Source organism: Capsicum annuum, chromosome 6 (genome assembly GCF_002878395.1).
Source record: "Capsicum annuum cultivar UCD-10X-F1 chromosome 6, UCD10Xv1.1, whole genome shotgun sequence".
NCBI lineage: Eukaryota > Viridiplantae > Streptophyta > Magnoliopsida > Solanales > Solanaceae > Capsicum > Capsicum annuum.
In genome coordinates, this window is record NC_061116.1 from 8,190,332 (window position 1) to 8,199,019 (window position 8,688).

Consider the following 8,688-nt stretch of genomic DNA (forward strand, 5'->3'; position numbering starts at 1 on the left):
TAAAATAAGGCATGTAGAAAGTTTTGTTAACTGATAAGTCTGGGAATTCATAAAAATACAAGGGTTCAAAGGGTTTATCTGAGGAGTATAGCAAAGCAGAGATACTATGTTTTTTTTCAGAATTACTCTTAATAATCTAAGTTTGGGTCAATGATACAGCAAGTCAATGACATATAGTAATGGTGGAAGCAAGATTAAATGTGATGAGGGCAAAATCGATTGCCGCGAAAGCTAAATACACAAATTAGCCACCATGTTTTTAAACTCACAAGTTTTCTTTATATGAAATAGGAACACATGTTATCTTCAAATCAAGGATTTCAAATCCTAAACATTAACGGCCATAATTTCTCAATTCTACAAATGTAAGAGGCAATGTTGCTGCACAAGTCGGTAATCAAAACCATGGAAAACTCATAATCCAATATCTCTAGGAGACACACTTTCTAATCTGGGAAATTCAGGTTCGTTTATTAGGTGATGCACATCTTAAATTGAACCTTCATTCCTAGAAGTCACATTTTCTAGTTGAGTCCGTCCATTTAATGTTAAGGAGACATGTTTCCTTTTCTAAATAATTTAAGTTGTACTTGTAAGCAGAAATATTTTTTTGTTTGGGTAATTCAAACGTCATGTGTACGGAGATGCATTTCCTTGTTCGATTAGTTCAAGCAGCATTTGTAAGGACACAAATTTCCTTGGGTAATCCAAGTGGAATTTGTAAGGATACACATTTTCTTTTTTAGATAATTTAAGTGGTACATGTAAGGAAATATATTTTATTGTTTGGGTAATTCAAGTGACATATGTAAGGAGATGCATTTCCTTGTTCGGATAATTCAAGCGGCATTTTTAAGGAGACACATTTTCTTATTTGGGTAATTCAAGCGGCATTTATAAGGAGTCGCATTTTCTTTTTTGGATAATTTAAGTGACATTTGTAAGGAGATGCATTTCCTTGTCTAGATAGTTTAAGTGATATTTGTAAGGAGACACATTTCCTTATTTGGGTAATTCAAGTGGATTTTGTATGGAGACACACTTCCTTGATTGGGTAATTTGAATTTTATTTGTTAGGCAATTTACTTCCTAACTTAACTCTTGACTCCTAGAAAATTCACTTTTTAGTCGAGTCATTCTACTTGACTCTTAGGAGACACACTTCCTTGGTGGTTATTCAAGTCTCGCTTGTTAGGTGGTTTACTTCCTAACTTAATACTTTACTCCTAGAAAATGTAATTTCTAGTTGAGTAGTTAACCCTTTGGAGACACACTTTCTTGTTAGGGTAATTCAAGTTTCTCTTGTTAGGTGGTTTCCTTCCTAACTTAAGCCTTTACTTCGAGAAAATGCAGTATCTAGTCGAGTCATTTCACTTGACCCTTAGGAGACACACTTCCTTGGTGAGTATTCAAGTTTTTCTTTTTAGGTGGTTCACTTCCTAACTTAAGCCTTTTCTCCTAGAAAATATACTTTCTAGTTGAGTAGTTAACCCTTAGGAGATGCACTTTCTCGTTAGGGTAATTCAAGTTTTGCTTGTTAAAAGACGCACTTTCTAACTTAAGTCTTTACTCTTAGAAAATGTACTTTCTAGTTGAGTAGTTAACCCTTAGCAGATGCACTTCCTTTTTATCTTTCATTTGTCAGGTGGTACATTTCCTAACTTAAACCTTTATCTCTAGAAGACGCACTTTCTAGTCAGAATTCCTCACTTTAATTCTAAGGAGACACACTTCCTAGTCTTGGTCATTTAATTTTACTCTAAAAAGATGCATTTCTTAGCCAGAGCCTTGATTCATCATAGCAACATACAAGTAGTTATGAGTGGATTTGACATTCACAAAAGTTTTCTGATGATAAACTAGGGCAAAAATTTAATTCATGTTATTGAAAGAATCATTTAAGACCCTCTTGAAAAATGGAACTTTATTTTTGAAAAGTGAGATTTCTATCATAAGCTTTGTGATAATTTTCTTTCTAGTTATGATGTGATTCAAGGAACCCACCTGGAGAATAGGACAAATAAATGGAAAGTCAAGCAACAAGGTGAAGAACTTGAAAGTCAAGAAATAAGGTGAAGAAATTGAAAGTAAGCAGATTGAAGAAATAGCAAGCTAGGAGCCCGCCTGGAGAACAGGGAGAAGAAATTGAAATCCAAGTAACAACGATATAAAATATCAAGTTGCGAGCTCGCCCAGAGGACAGAGTAAGGAAATTACAAGTCAGGAGCCCGCCCGGAGAATAGGGCGATGAAATAGAAAGTCAAGAGCCAAAGAAAGCTGAATAGATAGGACTTTTATAATTTTATTTATGTTTTTAACTTGTAATTTTTATTTTGTTATAATGATAGAGTTGTGTACCAGAACCTCGGCAGGACCTCACTCTACTCTCCAACTCGGTATAGTCCCTCATGGTCAATCCTTGAACCACATGTGAATTGATCCTCAAGAAACTTGGGATGGGTAGGATTTCCAAAATAAAGACTTGGTTGTGTCTTTCCTTCTTTTTCTTCCTTATGAATAGTGGTCGGGTCAAAATTCTATCTCATTGTCTACTTCTTTGTCTAAAAACGCTTTGTGTTTACTGATGTGCTAACTTTCTATTAGCACATTTAAGGATTTTAACTCAGAATAATTGTAAGTTCTTAAGTAACTATTGTTTTATTTGATGATATTTCATGTGATTTTGTAGGAAATTCAAGATGCATGAAAATACATGAAAGCTACGTCAAGAAGGATGATTTTTGGTGAAAGATGCAAGAAATTAAGTTTTGTAGATCTGTTCTGATGACTTGTTCTGATAAGCTATCAGATCTGTGATAAGCTATTAGATCTGTGATAAGCTATCAGACCATGTCATCACCCATAGGAAGAGAACAAAAAAATTAAAGATTTTCTGACGACATGTCCTGATAAGCTATCAGATCTCTGATAAGCCATCAGGCATGTCGTCACTCAGAAGTAGAAGGAAAAAATTTGAAGCATGCCTGGCAACATGTTTTGATAAGCTATTAGAACTCTGATAAGCTGCCATACATGTCGTCACACATAAAAATAAGGCAAGAAATAGAAATCATGTCTGACAACATGGTCTGATAAGCTATCAGATCTCTAATAAGCTGTTAGACATATCGTCAGCTAAGGAGAAAAACTTGAATTTTTAATTTCAAAGTTTTTGTAAGTTTCGAATATAAATAGCAAATTTTAGGGTTTCATGGAGGAGGGCTTAACATCTTGAACTTATTCCAAAGACTACTTTACTTCTCTTTGGTCTCTAAACTTGGATTTCAATTTTCAATTCTTTGATTTAGTTGTGGGATATTCTTCTTGAATTTGGGAAGGGAATCAATTTATGGCTACACCTTTTGTAAGTTTAATCACTTTAAATTATGAATTCAGTTATTGTTATCACTTTCTCTTTCATGTGGAACTAAAACCCACAACTAGGGTTGTGGGATCTATGATTACTCCTGTATTATCTTAATAGTTGGTTAGGGTTCGAGTGATTTTGGGAACATCTTCATAATTCTTTTGTATTAATTATTTTTTGTTAGTTGCAAACAATAGATCGCGCCTTATGTTGATTTGCTCGAACTGAAAAATAAACTACAGGTAGTGAATTATCAACGAGGATTTGGGAAGGTTAAGTTCCTATCTAATGATTAATGTTGTAACAAGATTAATCAACTTTAAATAAAATCAGTGTGAATAGAAGGTTCCTAAGTTTGAGGGAATTAGGGAATTCAACATCTTGGTAGGTTGAGAAACACTTAGATGAACTGTCGATACTGATAATTTGGTGTTTCCCATAGGTCACGAGAATCCAATACTACAACTATTATTAAATGGAAGATTACTGATCATAGTGATCATGACCCTAGTTTCTCTATATCATTGATTTGAACCATTGAAATTTTAGCTTTTAGTTCTGAGCAAGTTAAAACGTTAATAATTGTTTGATCGATACAAACCCCCCAATTAAAGGAAACCATTACCTATTAGTTAGTTTATTCACAAATAGACTTGATTAACACCATATTCCCTGTGGGATTCGACCCCAACCTAGTTGGGTTATATATTTGACAACGACCGCTTACTCTTTCGTAAGAGAGGTGTAATTTGGGCATATTAAATTTTGGCGCCGTTACCGGGGAATACGATTTCAAATTGAGTATATCTATATCCGGAACCTCAGTTGATTAGTAGAATGGCAGACCCACAAGATGCTGGAAGACTAGCCACCTTTTCTAGGGCTTAATTAAATCAATAGAATGTAGATAACCCAGGCCGGGTACCAAATCCGAATGAAGAGGACCTGGGAGATGATGATATACTGGGATCGGGAAATCGTAGGCATACAAAAGATATAGTGGCACCGGTTGACAGAAATGTAAACAGAAATTGCCCATTCAGAGAAAGGCAGGATCGCCAACCTCTGCAGTATGATATTGACAATGATAAGGACGATTTAGATGGAGCTGGAGGTACAGGGGCAATCATTCTACCACCACTAGCTCCTGGGGTGAAATTCAACATCACCAGTACTATGATCCAGCTACTGAATTCGAAAGGGCTTTTTGGTGGATTACCTGGTGATGATCCAAATCTACATTTGGTGAATTTCATAAATATTTGTAAGTCATTTGATAATTCTGGAGTGGGACAAAATGCTATTTATTTGAGATTGTTCCCACTGTCTCTGTCTAGAGAGGCAACTATGTGGTTGAATGAGCTGACTCCTGATTCTCTAACAAAATGGAGGCAATTGAAAGAGGTTTTCCTAGAAAGGTTCTTTTCGTCCTCTAGAATGTTACAGTTAAGGGATGAGATCAGCAACTTTAGGCAATTGCCTAATGAAGCTTTGTATGAGACTTGGGCGAGATTTAAAAAGAAGTTGACTCAATGCCCAAACCATAAAATTTCTGATGAACACTTGATGGAAACATTCTATAGAGCCTTGAACTCCCTTACAAAGCAAATAGTGGATAATGGTGCAGGAGGAGCTTTTGTGGAGCTCACCTTTACTAAGGCTGTGGACATGTTAGAAAAAATGACTAAGACAAGTAGAGCTTGGCATACAGAGACTTTGTGGTAGAAAGAAATACTAGGTCTAGTATAATATCAGTAGAGCAACGTAGGAGAGAAGAGGAGCGTGATCAGGATATAGCTCACATGAAAACCAAGATGGATCTTCTCACAAAATATTTTCTATCAGGGAATGTAGGAAAGGTAAAAGCTGTGGGGTCCTATGGTGAGGGAGCTGAATGAAATACCAAGGAAAAGGCTAATTATTTTCATAACTAGGGTGTTTTCGGAGCGATGGTCAAGGAAACCAAGCTTGGAACCATCAAGGAGATTGGAAGAATAAAAATGACAGGAGTGGACTGTATGTACCTCCTGGAAGCCGTGATAATGCTACCACCATTTCAGGTAAAATTTCCATGAAGGACATGATGGAGAAACTATTAAAGGGAGTTGAGGCGACCAATTCTGTGGTGACTACGATGAAGAGTGACATATCTTCCATGAGTCAACTAGTAAATTTGCACTCAGCTGCTATTAAACAACTAGAGTAGAAAATAAGCCAATTATCCACAATATTCAATTAAAGACAGAATGGAACTCTACCAAGTGATATATTTCAAAACCCGAGGACTGATAGATCGTGTATGGCCATTACCACTAGAAGAGGTAAGATGTTATCTAGTCTAGGAGATGAATGATGAATCTTCAATGGTGCTTGTGGAGTTGGGATGTTTGGAAAAGAAAAGTGAGGAAGTGGAACAACCACATAAGCCGAAGCATGTTAGTGATATGGAGCAAGGCATAAGAAAGGAAGTAAAATCTGATCCAGTTGAAATCCGAAAGCCACCACCCCCATTTCCATAATTATTAAATAAGAAAGAAGATTAAGGAAAGTTTAACAAATTCATGGCTATGTTGAAGCAATTGATAGTGAACGTGCCTTTAGTTGAAGCACTTGAGCAAATACCAGGATATGCTAAATTTATGAAGGATCTTATGACAAAGAAAAGAGTAGTGAGCTACAAACCAGTGGATAATCTCCATTATTGTAGTTCTATTGCTACAATGTCCTTGGTGCAGAAGAAGGCAGACCAGGGGGCATTCACTATTCCTTGGACGATTGGATCTCTAGAATTTTCTACGGCCTTATGTGATCTAGGAGCGAGCATTAATCTGATGCCGCTAGCTATTTATAAAAATTTAGGTTTGGGAGACCCCACACCCAATAACATAAGACTAGTTATGGCGGACAGGTTAATGAAAAGGCCGATCGGTATGCTACTTGATGTACTTATAAAGGTGGCTGATTTTATATTCCCTGCAAACTTTGTGATCCTTGATTGTGAAGTAGACTTCGAAGTACCCATAATTTTGGGTAGAGTGTTCTTAGTAACTGGGAGAGTGTTAGTTGACATAGAGCTGAATAAGTTAAAGTTTAGGCTCAATGGGAAATAAGTTAGTTTTGAAGTGCATCAATCTATGAAATAACAAAATGAGATGCGTGTCTTCTCGATCATTGATGTATTCTATGAAGATGGGAAAGATGCACCAGCAGGACTAGAGATGAAGCACTTTCAAGGTATCTTAATGAATTCTGAGTAGTCAAGATAACCTAGTCGTATCACGACATTAAATCAGGCGCTGCTTGGGAGGCAACCCAAGGCATTTTGTTGTTTGTATTATGTGATTGACATTAGATCTCTGCACCTATGGTACCACAGGTATGTTTCTAACTCTCTTGTTTTGGTTTGATACATTGGGGACAATGCATGATTTTAAGTTGAGCGTGAGACTGCTTGTGGGTTTGATGTCCTCTTGGGGTTTTTGTTGTTGTGCCTTTTTTCCTTGGAGTCTTGTTCCTAGTAGAGCCGGTGTGTTTAGGCATACTGTGTTTTTTTTGTGATGTGTTGTGGTTAATTCGGAGAAAAATAAGTATCTGGGGCAGTTGACATATTTTTTGTTGAATTTTAGGAATGATAAATACCTCTCCAACTATCTATTTTGTAACTGTGTGATGTGCATCTATATGCGACTACTGTGAATCTTTTTATGGCATTGATATTAGGGACATGATAATTATTGCTAACAATTGTATGAACCAGATGGGTAATAGCTTGTGATGTACCTTTGTGCCATGTGTTTGTGAGATACTACGTAGTTCCCATTGTGTGTTAAATCCAGAACTTGCCCGGTTGGTCTTACCTTAGTAATAGGAGAGTGGTTAGGAAATTATCATAGGCCATTTTTTATATTAGTCCACTTTTAGTCTAAATGACCTTTCATGTCTGAATAATATCCCTTGATCTTGATTTTGAGCCTGAATGCCTATAGTATATCACAATGAACCTATTTTGGCCCTGGTCCTCCGTGGGCATTGTGCACTTTGACTTAGGTAAATTTCCTAAGTTGAGGGTGGCTATCATAGGGGTGCGTGATATAAAGTGAGTATGAATAAGGGTAAAATAATTTAAAAAATGCAAGGCTGGGTATGGTAAAAAAAGAATAAGAAAAGAAAAATTGTGAAAAAGAGAAAATGAAAGACTAAAGGACCGCATCCAGCCTGAATTTGCTTTAATAAAGAAAGGAAGAAATAAGTTAAAGGTTGATAAGTGAGACCCCAAAAGTAGTGTAGTTCCAAGGAGGCTTAGTCACTTTAAATATCCTTGTGTATTATACCAGCCCTAAGCCTACATTACAAGCTGAAGAAAAGTCCTATAGTGATCCTAGCTTAACTGTCTGAAAGCCTCAGTGATGAAAATAAGGGCAAGCTTATGATATTTGGCATATATTGACTGGAACTTCTTTCTGAGAGAGAGTGTCTCTTAATCGTCCCTACATTGACATGCTTGAGTTCATATATGAGTGAGGAGGTACTTCTTTATTGTAAGGTCACATCGGTTGCATTGCTAGTTGCCTACTTGTTTGGGAAGTGTAATTTGTATATAGACATTGCTATTGTTGCTAATATGATGCCATATCTTGATTCCCTTGTGTCGCATTGTTGATCTTCATTGATATACACAGTTGGATTTAGAGTGATTGAACTTGGAGAGTGTAATATGTTTGAAGCTAAAATTGATAATCAACTATCATAAGTATCTTATGTTTCTCTTGGTTAAGCATCGTAGTATGGTGTCATGTAGTTACTTGAGGACAATTAATTTCTTTAAGTTGGGGGTGTTGATGTGCTAGCTTTCTGTTAGCACATAAATGGCTTTTAACTCAGAATAATTGTAAGTTCTTAAGTAACTATTATTGTTTTTGATGATATTTCATGTGATTTTGTAGGAAAGTCAAGATGCATGAAAATACATGAAATCTACGTCAAGAAGGATGATTTTTGGTGAAAGATTCAAGAAATTAAGTTCTAAAGATTTGTTCTGATGACTTGGTCTGATAAAATATCAGATCTATGATAAGCTATCAGACTATGTCGTCACACATAGGTAGAGAACAAGAAAATTGAAGATTTTCTGATGACATATCCTGATAAGCTATCAGATCTCTGATAAGTTATGGGGCATGTCGTCACTCAGAAGCAGAAGACAAAAATTTGAAGCATGCCTAACAACATGTTATGATAAGCTATCAGAACTCTGATAAGCCATCAAGCATGTCGTCACACATAAGCATAAGGTAAGAAATGGGATCATGTCTGACGACATG